General features: G+C 37.3%; 1 protein-coding gene across 1 annotated transcript in view; it reads left to right on the top strand.

Moving 5' to 3' along the window:
• LOC126295328 (adenylate cyclase type 6) overlaps positions 1–12,280 on the top strand; it is a 2,630,635-nt gene extending 2,618,355 nt beyond the window's left edge. Inside the window, exon 27 of the mRNA XM_049987795.1 lies at positions 9,372–12,280. The gene's annotated coding sequence lies outside the window, so the exon portion shown is untranslated. The remainder of the gene's footprint in view (positions 1–9,371) is intronic.
• Positions 12,281–19,090: the final 6,810 nt, after the last annotated feature.

Genomic DNA, 19,090 nt, shown 5'->3' on the forward strand with positions numbered 1-19,090 from the left:
ATAGGTAATTAATGCTCGCGACCGTCACAGCGTGTATTTAAAGAAAACCTGATTCACATCCTCATATTGCTGCTACCGGCGCCGCTCTTATAGAGCTGGTGTGAAACTTGAATAGACGTCTCCTTCCAGGTGTGGAACCACGTCTATACCGACTTTCGTTTGAGTCGCACAACTCCTTCTTGGTGCTGCGATTTTTTTTTCTGTCGGTGTATTAAGCAGAAACGCCGTTATCAAAAATCTGTTTAAGTTCTTGACAGATTTACTTCGAACTTTTACACGTTATTCTAATGAACATTTGGATAGGCACAGGCTGTATATTTCTTTGAATGACTATGCACAGGTTGTCTGTTAACTCTTTCACGATGAACTTTATTTTGCATACATTTGGAAAATAACAGGTCGAAAACTGTCTTCCTTTGTGATAAATAACACACTATATTTAAACTGAAGTTGGCGGGGGGAGGGGGGGACGGGGGGAGGGGGGGGCGGAAGGAAACGGAAGTAAGCGGATTACTGATGTCAGCTACATCGGGACATTACGCAGAATCAGCGGCGATGGGGGAAATTGTGTGCCTGGTTGGGTCTCAAACCTGGGATCTCCTGCTTACTGGCAGGTGCGTTAACCACCCAGGACACTGCGTTAGCGCAACCGCGCCGACTACCTCTGCACGCCTCACGGGCGACACACATTTCCACCGAGCGTCACCTTCCCGCAGCCACTGTCCATTTTCGCTACTCTGAGATTCCCGCGGTTGGATATACTTGTGCAACCGCACTAAGAGGGCGGACCCATCATCCCCCTAGGCGAATCAATTATACGGATGTATTACGTCTCTTCTATTCGATGTTTGAAAGAACATCCACCACGTCTTCATATAAATAACACACTTCCACTACCAAAATTGTTAAGTTTCGAAAATTGGTAGATTGGCTCGCATTTGTCCCACGAAGCTAATTAGATCCATGTTTTCATGTGAACACAGGATTTTCCCGAGCTAGATTTTTAATTTTAGGATGATTTTATCAATAATGGGAAAAAGTTTAACAGATCAGTATCAAAACACATTTACTCCAATGAAAACAAAAAACTGAAATACCTCACAAAATTTTTCAGTACAACATTTAAAGACTCCTTTGACATACCCCACATCAATGTTTTCTACATTCTGCGAAGTTGTCTCTGGCATATTCGCCCCACTTCTTACATAAATAATCTACGAACTAGCAGAACTGCTCAGATATGTATTAACTGTCTGTCATGAAACTTCCTGGCAGGTTAAAACTGTGTGCTTGACCAAGACTCGAATTCGAGACCTTTGCGTTTCCTGGGGAAGTGCACTAAAGACTGAGCTCCCGAAGCACGACGTACGACGTCTCCTCACAGCTTCACTCAGTAGGTAGAGCACTTTCTTGCGAAAGGCAAAGGTCCCGAGTTTGAGTCTCCTTCCAACACAGTATTAATCTGCCAGAAAGTTTCACATCAGCGCACACTCCGCTGCAGAGAGAAAATTTCATTCTGGAACGTCTGTAATATACAAGAAAACACAATTTGTTGCTTCAGGCATTCTTAGAATTGAGAAAATGGTAATTCGATCTGATTTTCGTGTCGGCTCGTTTGATCGCCCACAGCCTTCTCTAGATCCGCAGCATAGTCCATAGTATTTTTCTCCAAGTTCCGAAAGCATCTCGTTACAGATGTGAGAAGTAGAAGTCCGAAAGGTCGGAACTTCATATTACATTAGTGGGCGATATGTATCCCATATGAACCTCATCAACCACCGACTGTGAGACACAAAATGCTGCCCTCTGCTGCAAAACGTGTAATTTCGATTTCTATCTCGCTGTCAGTTTCGACTGCGATAGGAGGGTATTTAACCCATTAGACAAATTGTTTCTCCTGTACGTATTTTCTCTTCCTACATACATTTTTCCGACAAAAAATTGCAAACACAACAATATACTGTTTTAATTCATTCCTCTCTGATAATTTTACAGAAGAGGGGGAAGTAATATTTATAGCTTGCCGGCTTATGACTAGAATACTGAATCTAAATCGTCCAAAACTTTGTAAACGCAGCCATTCACAGATTAAAACAATGATAAGTACTGTCACTAAAGCTACTCTCAAAGAGAGACAGAAACTGGACAGGTGTCCCTTTTTTCATTTTTAATTTACACGAGTAGTTCCGTATGACCAAATTCAGGAGTAAATCTCCAAGGTCGTGGAACGTTTCGCTACATAAAATTACAACAGAAAAGTAATAATAAATAGGATAAAATGTTTATGAATCCCAAAAAGACGACAAGCTACAAGTTTATACAAATGCAATCAACAATGTAACACAGCAAGTAGATTAATTTTTCAAGAACCTCCTCGACAGAACAGAAGTAGTTACCTATGAGGAAACTCTTCAGTTTAGGAGGTTTGAAAGCGTTTGGAACACTGCTAAAATTTTTGATATCTTGTGGCAACTTACCGAAAATGGCTGCAGCAGAATATTGTGCGCCTTTCTGCACAAGAGAGAAGGAGGTGCGGTCCAAATGCAGATGGATTTCTGCGTAGCATTAACGGAGTGAGAACCGCTAATTCTTGGGAATAAGCTGATACTGTTAGCCAAAAACGACATTAAAGAAAGCAAATGTTGAGAGGCCAGTGTCAGAATGCCCAGACCAAAGAACAGGGGTCGACAAGAGGTTCGCGAATTTAACACCACTTGTCCGAACCGCCCGTTTCTAAGGCGAAAACTCCCTTTGAGAATGGGATGTTTTACTCCAAAATATAATACCATACTTCATAAGCGAATGAAAATAGGCAAATCAGACTACTTTTCGAGTCGAACTATCACTTGTTACTGGTAAAAACGGTAGCTAACAATAAAAATGGCAGCATGAAGTTTTTGTACAATGCCCTGAATGTGGGCTTTCCACAACAGCTTACTATCGATCTGAATGCCTAGAAATTTGAACTGTTTAGTCTTACTAGTCATATGCCGATTCAGTGTAATTAGCACGTCAGGTTTCTTTGATTTGTGTTTTAGAAGCCGGAAAAACTGAATCTTGCTGCGATTTAGCGTTAGTTTATTTTCTACAAGCCTTTAACTTATTTCTTGAACTGCAATATTGGAAACAGTGCCAATGTTACACACAATATCCTTTACTACCAAGCTATCGTAATATTTTAGAATCACCTGTAATACTACGAAGCGTATCATACCCCACATGCCAATGATCCCAACCAATTTACCCACTCATTTTAAGCGATTTCAATTCACAATCAAGATTTCGTTTGCAGTAACAATACAGAAGGTCTAAAGTCAGAGTGACAGCCCAGAGCTGGGAGGAAATGGATGAGGAGATCGTCAGAAAGACGGGAGGAGAGATGAGGCATAGAGAGAGGGGGAGACGGAGGAGATGGCCAGAAAATTGGGGAGAGGAGAAGTGGAGGGAAGAAGAATAGGATGAATATCCAATTTCCATACGTATTCGTATTTAGCAATTGCGAAGCATTACTGTGCTCACTAGCTATTCCATAACTGCAAAATGATATTGGATATACCCAGCATCTTCGCTTCACCTTTGCGCAACACTAAACTTTTTGCATTTCTTTCTCCACTTCAGCCACACGACCCTGGAACAAGATATACCTTATAACGTGCACCTTATCTATATACACTGTGCACCTGTTTACATGGATGCATCTTCCCTCTAGGCATATCCCATCTATTTTCCCTCTACCAAGCAGGGAATCATTAATGGTCAGACTGCCTACACTGCTTTTCTCATTCCTTTCTATTTCCGTTTTCTTCCTCCCATATCCTCTACTAACATTATTCTTTTATTTCTCGTCCTTCCTTTTGACAAGTTAACTTCACCATTTTCAAGTCTCCATACTGTTGCCACACATTTCTATTAGGTGTCATTACTTTCGTTAAGAACATAATGAGAAAATTTCGTAACACAGTGTTAATAAGAGCAACATTTCTTACACTCCACGTTCTCATTACTGTCAAATGGGGTTACTTTCCTCCCCTTTTGGATAGTTTTTCAAATTAAATCATTTAATGCACAGTAGTGCTGTAAAATGACTTTTGAAACTGAAGATAGTCCATTCTAGATCAATATAGAAACCATATAGCAACATAGAATGATATCAAAGACTTATTTTTGAAATATTATAATCTTTCAAAAATTGGAGCAAAATAGCTGCTGGAGTGGCTGACTTTGTTTCAATTAATATAAACTTTAAGACAGTGTAATAGCTTGGGGCAATGTCACCCTCTTTAAAATTTATTGAGTTACCTTATAAGACCATATTAAACCGACATCTATGTCCTTTTTGGAATCAGAGAGACAAATATTACAAAAATACAGAGAAACACAATTTTTGTAATATAAGTTGTAAAAAAAGTAACAAACGTGAACAAAATTTAGTGTTTTTGCTATCAAAAAAGAGACCAATGTTTCATTAGGTATGTTGGTGTGTCAAAATGTTACTGACTAAACAAAGAAAATATTAAGCACAATTCATGACCATTGACCAACTGTGGCACTGAGAAAATACACTCCTGGAAATGGAAAAAAGAACACATTGACACCGGTGTGTCAGACCCACCATACTTGCTCCGGACACTGCGAGAGGGCTGTACAAGCAATGATCACACGCACAGCACAGCGGACACACCAGGAACCGCGGTGTTGGCCGTCGAATGGCGCTAGCTGCGCAGCATTTGTGCACCGCCGCCGTCAGTGTCAGCCAGTTTGCCGTGGCATACGGAGCTCCATCGCAGTCTTTAACACTGGTAGCGTGCCGCGACAGCGTGAACGTGAACCGTATGTGCAGTTGACGGACTTTGAGCGAGGGCGTATAGTGGGCATGCGGGAGGCCGGGTGGACGTACCGCCGAATTGCTCAACACGTGGGGCGTGAGGTCTCCATAGTACATCGATGTTGTCGCCAGTGGTCGGCGGAAGGTGCACGTGCCCGTCGACCTGGGACCGGACCACAGCGACGCACGGATGCACGCCAAGACCGTAGGATAGTGCACGGTACATCCAAACCGTCATCGGACCCATCGTTCTACCATTCCTAGACCGACAAGGGAACTTGCTGTTCCAACAGGACAATGCACGTCCGCGTGTATCCCGTGCCATCCAACGTACTCTAGAAGGTGTAAGTCAACTACCGTGGCCAGCAAGATCTCCGGATCTGTCCCTCATTGAGCATGTTTGGGACTGGATGAAGTGTCGTCTCACGCAGTCTGCACGTCCAGCACAAACGCTGGTCCAACTGTGGCGCCAGGTGGAAATGGCATGGCAAGCCGTTCCACAGGACTACATCCAGCATCTCTACGATCGTCTCCATGGGAGAATAGCAGCCTGCATTGCTGCGAAAGGTGGATATACACTGTACTAGTGCTGACATTGTGCATGCTCTGTTGCCTGTGCCTATGTGCCTGTGGTTCTGTCAGTGTGATCATATAATGTATCTGACCCCAGGAATGTGTCAATAAAGTTTCTCCTTCCTGGGACAATGAATTCACGGTGTTCTCATTTCAATTTCCAGGAGTGCAAATCCTAGATTCAACTATATCCTCCCGTTTTTTTCTGTTTTCTGTCGTCCTTAGTTACATCAAAATTCATGGAGGCATATTCCTTCTTTGCAACTAAATGAAAAACTGTTTGTTTTTTGCCATACACGTTTCGCTTCTTTTGTTTATGAAGCGTCTTCAGTGGCCTGTAATGAATGTTTATTTTTGTATGCGCATTAAGTGCGCTATGCAGTTCAAGTATGTTACTATATTACGTGTTCTTATGTTTTCCCCTTGTATTTCAGGTTAGAAATAACTTCCACAGCACAATTTTCGTGCATGTAAGTTATTGCTTGTGTAACTTATGATTCCCAATGTTGCTAGTCCATCTTTGTAACCCTGCAGATATGTGTACTCGGTTCCCATATTCCAGATGGCCAATTTCCAGTATTTTTCACTCACGTTTCTTTCAGCACTTCACTTGCACTTTTCATTGTGTGTTGAACGTGCGTGTGTTGACTGTGTGTAGTGTTGCCAACTGCCACAGTGTGTTTATCTTTTGTCTTTTGTGTGTGTTGTGTGTGTAGTTTGATATTTGTTCACTTCTTTTTGTGTGTGTATGTGTGTGTGTTTTCTTATGTGTGAATGTGTCATTCTTTCTGAAAGTGGATTTTTTTATTTTATTTGTTTATTTATTTGGTCACACATATGGACTAGCAACTTTGGAAATCGTAAAGCCGGGTTCACACAGGCAACAAAAGTATCGCCACTGCAAATGGAGAACTACAGTTGCGTTGTAGCTGCATGTGTGAACTCCTAGTTTTCGGTGGCGCCATGTAAGAAGCGCAACTTTTGTCACGCAACAAAAAGTTGAACTTGGTTCTTCTTTGTTGCGCCATTTTGCCTTCTCTACAATCGAATAACGTCGTTCGATTACTACCTCGCGGCTGGATTCAAACCTTTCTAGTGTGCATTCGTTCACAGATAGTGCTTTTCTTTGTGCGTTTGCTATTAATATGTCGAAAAAGTGGTCAACAGCGACAATTATGAGATTCTTGGAGGTGTATCATGGACGATAATGCCTCTGGAACCACAAAAGCGAATCATACAAAGACAGAAATTTGAGACATGCTGCATTAATTGAAATAGTAAACAGTATGCGTGAATATGTACCAGGAATTGATGTAGCTACAACAAAGTTAAAAATTCGAAGCATTCGAAATGCTTACATGAATGGACATAAAAAAGTAGTGAAATCACTTAAGAATGGTGTGTCTACAGACGGTATTTATAACCCAGGCTAACTTGGTTTGAAGCTGCAGACCGGTTCTTAAAACATGTAGTCCAGACAAGAGAGACGAGAAACACTTTGCTAAGTAATATTTTACATTTATTATGTTTTTCAAAACATCTTATTTAGTAATATGTACAGCCGTTTAATCAGCTGATACAGACGCCATTTTGCCAACTGCGCAATTACGAAGTATTTGTGGCGTCCTGTGTGAATGGTAGCTCACAGTGCCACTTCAGAATGATTTGACTCGTGGCGATACTTTCGTTGTGTGTGAACCTGGCTTTAGTAGCACCAAACGGTAATTTAACTTCACGAAACATGTGCTGCAAAAGTTGTTTGTAACCTGAAAAACAAGAGTAAAATATGAAAAAAAACGTAACATTGTAATATACTTGTAACTGCTACATAATGCACTTATTATGTATATAAAAACAAAGAGGTATTACGGGAAACTGAAGATGATTCATCAATAAAAGAAGGGAAACGCCTAGGGCAAGAAACAAACTGCCTTTCATTTAGTTGCAAAGATGGAACATACCTCTATAAATATATCCTTCATTATTGTGAAAAAGTGCATGTTTATTATCATGGTATTTACAGTTGCACTGTCTTCGTTAAAGCTTTCAATAACATCAGGATACTGTTTACTTTAATCCAAACACACGAATTCTCTGTCTTATTGGTTTCAATTTTGCCAGTGGTTTTCATAAATACTCTTCATTCTCTGTGGATGATGCTAACACATGTCATTTGATTTCTTCTGTATGGTTTCAAATGTTTGTCTGAATTGTCATCAAGAATTTCTCCTTGTAATATATCTTCATCACTAGAATAATCAAACACTGTCTGGATTTTTCTCTTCTTACACTGTTTACTAGCTCCAGGAATTGGTTTAGAAGCATTTTGTGATATGAAAAGCATGTGTTCCATTTCTTATGGATTCCACGCATTCTTTCATATTTTCAGTGATGTAATCCATATGTTGGCGAGGTATTTGCTCCTTTTTATTCTCGTATCATACTAATAGCAACATTAATCTCTCAGTGGAACTCATTTCCAACATAATAAAATCCATATAAAGCTAAATCAGGACTAAAAGAAAGTAATGGAAATATTGTGGAGCTACATTGATCCACTTTATTACTGACATTCTGGAGTAGTCGGGTGTTCTGCCGGATGTTCGTGTCAAACTTGCACAATATTTCGACAGTGAGGCACACTATCGAAATATTGTGCAAGTTTGACACGAACATCCGGCAGAACGCCCGACTACTCCAGAATGTCAGCATTTCGCCGGGAAAGCATTAAATCACTTTATTACTGCTGCAAAGTTGTCTCAATTTTCTCATAAATAACCTTCACAGCTACTTTCGATGGTACAGTGATAACTTACTGTAGTACTGATTTGTTGGTATTAATTATATAGTAACTAATTTCTACAAATAAATGAATTCCGTCTGCCTTCTATTTAAGTAGTTTTCTGGTAGCAAAACATATTTTTTTCTACACAAAAATTATCTCAAAAGTACAGTAGCATGGATTTCGTTAGCATAAAATATCCAAGATAGTGAGTGGCAGAATAACTCCAATGTATGAGCTAGTAGAAGCTGTGAACTGTTGGACAGACTTGGAACTGTTCTGAAATCTTTATTAGAATAGATGCTATGAAGGATTGAACCCTTTTTCGAAGTATTAACAAAGGTATACTAACTGACAGTATATTTATTTATTTATTCCTCCAACTGTAGATTGTAAATATTGTGTGGATGTCATAGGAGAAGTTGACAAACAAAGTAATAGAAAACAACTTAAATAATCACTGCTTGGTAATTTATGGTCTGTTCTTGATAAAATTATGTTTTGAACTTACATAGCAATAAATGTTTTGTTACACATTGTAATGAATATGTTAACAAATGCAGTTCATTAGACATGGAAGCATATTGAAAACTAGAAACAGTAAATATATTTTCAGATCCTGCTTAATGTAAACAAATCAAGCAAAATGTTATGAAATAACATAATCACATCTCATTTTCATCTGCTAACTTTCTGATGTACACTGACACATGGGTTTTGTGAAGTTCTGGTTCTGATAACAAGCAATGAATGACATTCACCATTAAATTTGTACCTATCACAATAGATACTACACATTCTGTTATGCTACTGCTCACATTTGTTTCCTATACTGAGTGGCAGTATTTAGTGTCTACAGTACCAGATGATGTATGGATATTTAAAATCGACTAGTAGCTGTCCCTATACTTTGTCTGATCCCAGAATAATACTTATCCATTTAACCCTATCACCTGCTAGACACTTACTGTAGTACATTATGTATCTTTCACATGCTCATTCCCAATTTCTGGTTGATCAGTGTGTAAAGCAGATTTGGTTGACTACAACAAGGCACTAGTGGCAAAATATAACTATACTTACATATACCTTAAACTCTGCTAATGTTGTGTAGTGGTAAGCAATCTAAAATGTATTTGCGCCACATCCCTCAGTACTGTAGACTCAAAAATGCTTTTTTTTCTCTTCCAGTTTCGGCTATCCCAGTAGTAACAGTGACACCTGAATGTCTTCCTGGAAAGATACTGCAAGAGACCTAATGAAAATCTCTTCGCAACTTTTATGAGCTATGAACACAAGTCTCTGATGGAATGTTATCCTTTATTCTGAACTTTACTGTAATAAGAACAACAGGAAGCATGTTTGCAATGAAAAGTATTTCTACTGGAAAGTCTCAATAATATGACATAAGATGAGTAAAATGAAGAATGTTATGTAAGTGTGGACTACAATTAAGTAAGGGGACTTATTACAATTTGACAGGATGAGTGAAATCAAGAATGTTATACTAGTTTCTTCTATAATTATGGAGGAAACCATCACATTATTGTTATAAAGTGCCAAATCAAGAACTTTCTAGTATCTGTATCAAAACATGAATGTACTCAGTGAATAGTGTTTTTATTTCAAACTAAATGAATCACATGTGTTCCATAAGTAATAGAGGATAATAGTAAATATGTAGGTTCCATCATATTTTAAGTACAGCATGTTGTGGATTAATAATTTTTCTGAAAAACTTGGGGCTATAGATGTATTGTTTACGTAAACACTTCAAGTAAGTTGGCTGAACTGATTATCATTTATCGGCAGTTTAGCGAGTAGTTTCCCATTTAAATTGCTACAGTTCATACCTATTATAAATATTTAAATAATCTTTATTGACAACAAACGGTACTTTTAGTTAGAAAGCCATGTAACTGAGTGTCCATACAGCCAAATGAGAGTATGTCTCCAATAATACTTTTAAGACAAAATTGTATATTTCCTGTCTCAAACGTTTGTATGAGATACTGCAGTTCTGGGTTTAATAACAAATGGAAACTTACATTTCTATTGGTCATTGTTTGGGATATTGTGTCATAAGAATTTTAAGAAGAGACTAGGATCTCATCTAAAATGATAGTTTTTCACATGACACCATTTGCAAACACATGAACATTTAGGTGAAAAATAATATTTGAGTGTGAAGGACTGGTTTATTTAACATTAAAGTGTGCTGTCACCATTATGTCTTTGAAACACTGTGCAGGTCACTTAATTTATTTCAACTTATTTTAACTGGTGTAACAGACTAATTCCAAAAACATATTATAAGAAGCTTGGAAACAAAGACATGAAAAAAATATACTGTGAAATTATTCCATTTATGAAATGACTGTGACAATTTCTAATTCAGTTTACTGTTTAAAAACACAAATTATAATACCTATATTAAAAGGATACTAGTAACCACTGGCTCAAGATCTATGAATTAACAACATTTTAAACATTAGCTGTAGGTGAATCAACTGTATTGGAAATGAATTAATGTCTTTTGATGTTGTAAGAATTAGTGTTTATACTTGTAAACATAAACTGTGTTATCACTGAGATGGAAGAAAATCACCTAAGTATCTGAAATCTTTTGTGGGTGGTGTTTAAAACTATTTTTCGCTTCATTCCTATGGACCACTCACTGCCAAATGCTCTGGACTTTTGGCGTCTTTTTCTGGCCTAAGCTCGATGCCTCAATTCTTCATGGCTACTCAGTGGCCCAACTTCCTCATCTTTCATCCAATCTAATGGTGCTGTAAAGGAATGACAGTGTAGTAGTGCTTTTTCTATGTATAAATTTGTGTGTCTCTAGGTTTTTTGGCCTTCTGTGGTACATGCAGTTTTCCATGTCACTGATAAATAAACCAGCATGATATGTGAACACTGAAGATATGTTACACGAGAAGATGTGGCAGAAAAAAAAATACATTCCAGAAAATTGTACACTTTTGTGATGTCTCTTTGTGTGTGTGTGTGTGTGTGTGTGTGTGTGTGTGTGTGTGTGTTTGATTGTTTTTAGTAGATGTTTACTCACCAATCAAATAGCAAACTTCCAAATCAAAAAATTGTTAATTGTGAAATGGACATAAATGTATGAAAACAGGGTAACCATATATTTACAAACATTTTTATAAATGTTCCAGTATTATGATCATTGTAGCTAGCTACAAATATTTTCTGAAACTTGGTTGTTTATAACAAAATGTGGAAAATGAAAGTCAAATTTCTACACATTAACTCTCAATGAAAAGTTGTTACTTCTTGTTTTTACTCAATTTGACCCTTCTATGGTCTCCATAAATGAGTACTTCTGATTTTTACATCAGTGTTCTTCCAATAATTTTTCATTCAGTCAGAGTTCTATTATATCTGAACATCTGAGCACTTCAACCCAATATTGTATTTTGGTTGTCTAAAGGAATGGGAATCTAAAACATTCTGTGAAAATATGTCTCTATTCAGAATATGACGTTTTTCAATCTTAATCTCTATCATATCGCTTTGAATTTATTAGAGCAACTTGCAGCAGGGATACTTTTTTCATTTATCTGAGTTGGATGGCTGTAGAACATCATTCCATGTTTCCCACTGTTACATTTAGTAGTCCAATTCTCTCGAACAGGTCTTCATTACTCTTTCTCTGGTAATAACCATTGTGTTTTATTGGTACCAGAATTTTTCTTCAGAATTTACTCTCTTTCTTTTCCATGCTTTTTGTTTCTCCTGCCTTAGTCAGTCCCAGGCATTGGGATAAGTAGAAACATTCTGGTTATGTGACTATAATGCTATAATGTAATGCTGTAGCTCTTATAGTACACATATTTTGTCACTGAAAGTCCAATTCCATCTTACTTGGCATTTTTTTAGCCTCTCCACCACTGACATTCTTCGGTATTAATTCACCAAGATATTAAAATTTTTTGACTCATTAGTTCTTGCAAATTCTGTGTTCCATAAATTAGGTGCCTCTTTTATTTTTGTCACTTATTCTATTTTTGTGGAAGATATTTGAATGCGAGCTTATATTTTCACAACAGATACTATTATTATTATTATTATTATTATTATTAAGAACTACTTTGGCTTTAATTTTTTCTACTGTATCTGTTATTTTGTACCAATTTATAAACTTCATGATATCGTAGGATGATTCATTCAACAGTACTGCTAACTCTTGCATGTTCAAACATTTTTCTTAAGATTTTGATTTCAAATCTTCTTAATTTGACTATCTCCTTAGTCCAGCTTTCAGCTGTATAGATGTGTAGATTAAAACTGGGACACTTAATAATTTGTATACGTCAAAATATTTAGGTTCTCTAAATTTATTCTATAGGGTTTCCTAAGAACTATGTCATTTTTTTCTGAATGTTTCCATTCTAAGATCATATGTCAATTGTGTCATAGTTTTTGGATGTGCTATATTGACACACTATGAATCTAGCAGTGTGTCTCTGAATTTAATCTCTGTCTGCTGTCATGGGCTACCTGAAAACAACTCCAAATGCGAGAACAATATTCTATAATTGGTCGCACCAGTTTCTGTCATTCAGTGCTGTTACTAGTGTTCAGATGGGTGACATTAGTCAGCAATGGTGGCCCTGAAATGCTGCTTAAGTGGCTAAAACATTCTTACACTGAAACCCAACCAAGTCGTTGCCAGTATCTGCACTAATTTGCAAGTGACTATCTCCATTCTTGACACTAACGTGTCTGTGATCCTTTGTTGTTGTTGTGGTCCTCAGTCCAAAGGCTGCAAACCTACATTCATTTGAAACTCCTTACTGTATTTAAGCCTTGGTCTACCTCTACAAATTTTTATTTTTAAGCCCATACACTTTCTCCAAGTACTAAACTGGTGATTCCTTGGTGCCTCAGAATGTGTCCTATCAATTGACAACTTTTTAGTAAGGTTTTCCCACAAATTCTTTTCTTCCCGTTTAGTTAAATATCCTCTGATTAGTATCGCCATCTGCCTATTGAATCTTCAGCATTCTTGTAAAGCACCACATTTGTAAATCTCCTTTTCTCTTCTTGTCTGATCTACTTTTTGTCCATGTTGCACTTCTGTACAGATCTCTTACACTCCAGAAAACTGCCTTCACAAAATAATTCCTTACATTTAAATTCTTATTTGATGTTAGCAATTCCTTCTTGTCAAGAATTGATTTTCTTGCTATAGCTAGTTTCAGTTTTAAGCACTCTCTACTTCGGCCTCCCAGCTTATTTTGTTGCCGAAGTAGCAAAACTCAACTACTTTTGGTGTACTATTTCCTGACTACTTCCCTCAGCTTTGCCTACTTTAATTCGTCTACATTCAGTTACCCTTGTTTTACTTTTGTTGATATTCATCTTATAACCTCTTTTTACAACACCATTAAGACTGCTGAACTGCTCTTCTAAGTCCTGTCCCGTCTCTAACAGAATTATAATATCATCACCACACCTCACAAGCACATAATCAGATAAGGATTTTGAAACCAAACATTGTCTTTACAAAGCATTTTCTTGTCACATCAAACTTAATGTTCTTCTTTCAACCTGCCTTTTTAATCTTTATTGTTCTTTTCTTTTATGGAAATATTCAGTACTTCATAGCCCCATCTGAATAAACAACATTTTTTTTCTCAAAAGTGAACAGCTAACTCATGAGAGCTAATGGAAGTGAATTTCCATTTCCTAGGAAATAATGTTAGATGTCTGTACCAGAAGTACTTAGAGGAAGCATCAATTATTAAAATCTCTCGATATTTCTTTAATCCTGCCTTATATTTAATGTTATTATATGCTGCTCCTGACTTGAAGAGGTTCTCCAAAGTAACTGATTTACAGTTAGAATGAACTATATATTTTCTTTCATTGCGTCAAATGCCAATTAATGTTTTTGGCAGAAATGAAACCTTAATTAGGGACAAGGATTATTAATTAAACGCTATTGCCATGAAGTGAACTGGCTTCTCTCTCTCTCTCTCTCTCTCTCTCTCTCTCTCTCTCTCTCTCTCTCTCTCTCTCTCTCTCTCTCACACACACACACACACACACACACACACACATTCTGATAAAAGTACACATAAATTACCCTTCACACTGGGAATGCCTAATTCCAGCAGCAAAGCACATAAGCATTCCACAGGGCTGGAGGGTGGAGAACCATCTTGCAGTAACAGTCATACTTCTGTGAGTGGAATAAAAACCCAATTTTTTGTTTTGAGACAACACAGAACATGTTTAACTTTGCAGTGTCTCATTCATTCTTTATGGCAGACTGGTAATATCCCTATCCTATTTTCGGAATGGTTGGAGACTTACTGTTATTGAGTATAGATGAACGGTATCGTTGAAAAGCAAACTGGCAGCTTGATCACCTTTACTGAATACTTCCTGCATTAGGCTGCAACATTCACTTCTGCTGTCATGGTTTTCCAATAGTGAACGTACAGGTTCCGACATTATTCCTCCTAAGACATTCTAAGCAGTAGGATGAGGAATCCAACACTCACCACTTGCAAGGCTGACATTGTATACAACACTCTCTCCTACTTTTTTCATCCATAATGGTTTTATCTGGCACACAGTGACACTCACATATACAAATTTTATGAGTAAAAATCTGTTGACTGCCTATGTTTCAGTTTCATACTTTGAATTTGCAATGCTTATCTCAGAGTGAAATCTTCTTCTGCAGGGTGTTCAACTTTCACATCAGGTTTTCCGCCTTGAAATTGTAAGGCAATTGCATCTGATAGAAGCCAATGTTATTATGCATGTATTATGTAAAAACAATCTAACATATATAGTTGTGGTCCTCACTTCAGTAAAAGTTATTAACATCTGACAGTTAGAACAATACTAGCAACCTAGACAGCTGTAAGATTAATATTCATTGTTAATTATTTTTCTTCTTAATTAACAAAATAGAAATTATGTTTTTACATTCCAAGCATTAGTAAATTATTAAAAAATGTGAATAACTGTAAAATAAATGTCACTTGAAGAAACATGTGCGTAACTACAGATAATTCCCCTGAAATCATGAAAACACAAACACATATTTCTTGCCCTAGAAGCATACCTTTCTGTTGTAGTGTGTTCGTGCTATGATAGGAGCTTCCTGTGATACATAATGGTTTCATAAGTAGCCTATTGACTCCCACATTCTTCATTCTTACACTTCACTAAACTTTGTAATACACGATTTTTCTTTTTTTTGTAGCAGAAAGTGTGGAATGGGTTCCTTCTATCTTGGGAAACACTTTGATTGCTTTTGACATGTCTGTGTGGGCTTGCCTTTAACTGTAGTTGTTGTTGTGGCTCATTTTCGACTTTAAAAAAGCAGGTATAGCATTCCATATAAGATTCCTAAGTTCTACATTCACTGTTCTGACTGGAAGTGTAGTGACGAAAATTTCATGTTGTTGAGTTGAAACACAACATATTTCTGAAAATGCTTAGATCATATCATCTTGACAAACTTTTTTTGTTCCAACAAATAGAGTGACATGAAACAAGAATTACAATTAGAGTATGCTTTAATTCAGCATGAAACAAGAATTACAATTACAGTATGTTTTAATTCAACAGTTCCAGAAAGTATTTAGAACTCCAGCTGTGTAATTTTGTATCTGAATTGTTTTAAATATTTTAATATGATGACATTTCATCTTTTGTCATGCAAGTGCAGGATCTTAAGATTATTTTCAATATATTTCAACAGTGTATCCCATTTTAACAAAATGGGCAACTGCTGCTGATTTATTTGGTTTTTATAAGTGAAATGCTGCAAGATGTCCATTAACTGAAAATATGAAACAGAAATCCAAATGTCTCTGTGTACCCTGTCTCATTTCAAAAACTGTCTTTTGCTGCTTCTCATAATTCACACAAACTCTGACTCCACATAGCTGACACCATTTCATTAAACTCTGATAGTGATGTAGTTTGCTTCAGTTCTATCTCTGGAAAACGTTCCAGAGGGAGAACAAACATGAGCCTTTATCATATTATTAAAACCAGCAAATTTTCTCTTGAACTCACAATTTTCCAAACTAAGCTTCTGCTGCAAACTGTTAGGTAAGAAGAAATTCTACAAGTGGAATTTGCAGAAGTAGAGGCGTGTTGTCTCAGCATGTGATGAAATTAATGAAACACACAATTCCAAACACCTGACAATTTCCTACCTCGTAATTGTTCAGTCATTACTTTGAATACAAACACGTTTCTTTTCACTTTAAATACTCTGGATATCTGCATTTTTTTCTTAGGATTTTGTAAACTACTTCCAAGTAAGTCAATTGAACTAAAAGAAACACATCTTTTTTGGATTTCTACAGTATTATGACACCTGCTGGACAGTATTCATAATTATTTATTAGGAATTCTATAAAAGGTTCTGTTTCTGCCAAAAACTTCGCAGTATCTGATTACTCATAAGGTTGTTTTTTTACTCTGCAAATATTCAGTAGATTAAAATTCAGTAGTATGTTGTCTGTCACAACTGCTGTTACTTAGAGAATCATTTAATTTTAAAATGAGTGTTGTATTTTTCTTATTAAAACTTGTCTATGAAATTAGAGATGAATCTCAAATTGTGAAATGTAAGATGACTTCTATGTGTGTTGTGCATTGTAAATAAAGAATCAAGTATATGTTTTGTCATAAAATGTTGGAAATTATTATTATTTTCGTCGTTATTACCATTTTTGATGATCAGTGTATACACTTAACCTGATCAAACTAGGTTCTTCAGAACCCATCTTACATCAAACCAGAGTTTCACGTATACAACATTGTTTTACATCATAGTTACCCAAGAAATAACTGAAATTTTAATATGAATAGAACTGATAATGATTTGAATGTATGTAGAGTCAATGTGCATAAATAATACTAATAACTAATAAAGTTAGTATAAGTGGTACTTCTACAAACCCACCAGGGTAGCTGAGAGCATTAACGTGCTGCTTCCTGGACTCGGGTATGCGCACCGGCCCCGGATCGAATCCATCCGGCGGATTAATGACAACAACTGGTGTGCCGGCCAGCCTGGATGTGGTTTTTAGGCGGTTTTCCACATACGACTATGTGAATACCGGACTGGTCCCCTCATCCCGCCTCAGTTACACGACTCGCAGACATTTGTAACACATTCACACTATTTCACGATTTACGCTGGACACAGACAGCTGGGGTACACTAATTCTGTCCCGGGGGAGGGGGTAAGGGCTGGTGGCAGGAAGGGCATCTGGCCGCCCCTAAAAATAAACCATGCCAATTCTGTACTTAACCCTGCTGACCCTGCGCACAATGCGGGATAAAGGCAGTAGCAAAAGCAAAAGGACGTGGTACTTCTACAACTGATGCTGCTGCTGCTGTCATTGATAATAATAACAATAATAGTAATAATTATAATTATAATAATAATCAAATACAAAATATTTATAAGTTTAGGAAAGTGATATTTGCTAATATAAAGGCTTTCGAGGGAGAGAAATTTCAGCAGAACATGCCAGCTAAAAGCACTGAGAAAATAGGAATATGTGGTTGGAATAAAGGATGTAAAGGTCTTAAAGGTCAGCATTATTTTTGCTTCAGTAGATATGTCATTAACATTCTTTTGAAGCTGGAGATATTATTCAGTTTTCTGATGTAAGGAGAGATGTCATACCACCGTCAGATTTGTGCTACTGAAGTAGACATCAAGAAAGTGGCTGAGTGATGGAGTGGGAAATAAAAGATTTTTTTATGACACAATCGAGTGTTGTTCAGATAAGAGCATTATGGTTGAGAAGATATATGAGGTGCCATAGTACATCAATAACACAATAGAATAGACAGAATGTATAGAATCTGTGCACCTGCTTGCACAAATAGCTAGGATGGTTTCGCATAAGGTGATGAAATATAAGCAAAAAGTTGATTGTCACAGATATATAAAATGCAGGCATTCACAAGCAGTTTAGACGCCATGTGCTTTAAAAAGAAAGATTTTGCAGCATGACATCACTGTAATGCACAATTGTTTACTGTATGCATTTGTACGAGTTTCCATTTCAGGTCAAAAGTGCCAAGTATGAAAGGACATTCATGTGCAATATCCAGACTTTTTGGACATTTAGATATGACAGTGGCCAGTATGTGGACTGCAAGGGAGCCTGATGGCAAGCACTCGTGTCATCAAGGTTCCTGTAAAACAGGTCTAACCACCACAATGGAGTATCACTGTATTTTACACAAGCACATTGTAACCCCATCACATCTGTGCCATTTGGGAGAACAAATAATGGGCTCCCAGCCACATCACATGTCATTTTGTACCAATGGTTGGAGACTAGCACTGGCAGGACTAATGAATAACTGTTTATGTTTAGAACACCATTAACACCACAACACAAACTGTTGTGGCTAGAGTGGTACAATGGCCAGAAAGTGTGGACTGTGGATGAATGGTTTTGTATTGTGTTCAGTGATGTTTCACATTTCGGCACTACACCACATGACTGTCATCACCAAGTATGGAAGCTAGCTGGGTGGAGATCCCATTCTTCCAACGTTTTCGAGATGTACAGTGATGCTACTCTTGGAATAATGGTGTGGTGAGCCATCAGGTGCGAGTTCCGGTCATGGCCGATAGTAACTGTGGGTACTCTTGATGGCATAGTGGTAAGTCACAGACATCCTACAGGCTCATGTGCGACCTCTCAAAAAACAGTATCGTGGTGCCATTTTTCAGTAGGACAACGCCCATCCACATATTACATGTGCCTTGATCAACTATCTACGTAATGTTGAGGTACTCCTATGGCCAGCAATATCCTTAGATCTGTCCCTGATACAGTATGTGTAGGACCAAATTCGATGCTAACTCTGTCCCAGTG

This window comes from Schistocerca gregaria, chromosome 11, assembly GCF_023897955.1.
Source record: "Schistocerca gregaria isolate iqSchGreg1 chromosome 11, iqSchGreg1.2, whole genome shotgun sequence".
Lineage (NCBI taxonomy): Eukaryota > Metazoa > Arthropoda > Insecta > Orthoptera > Acrididae > Schistocerca > Schistocerca gregaria.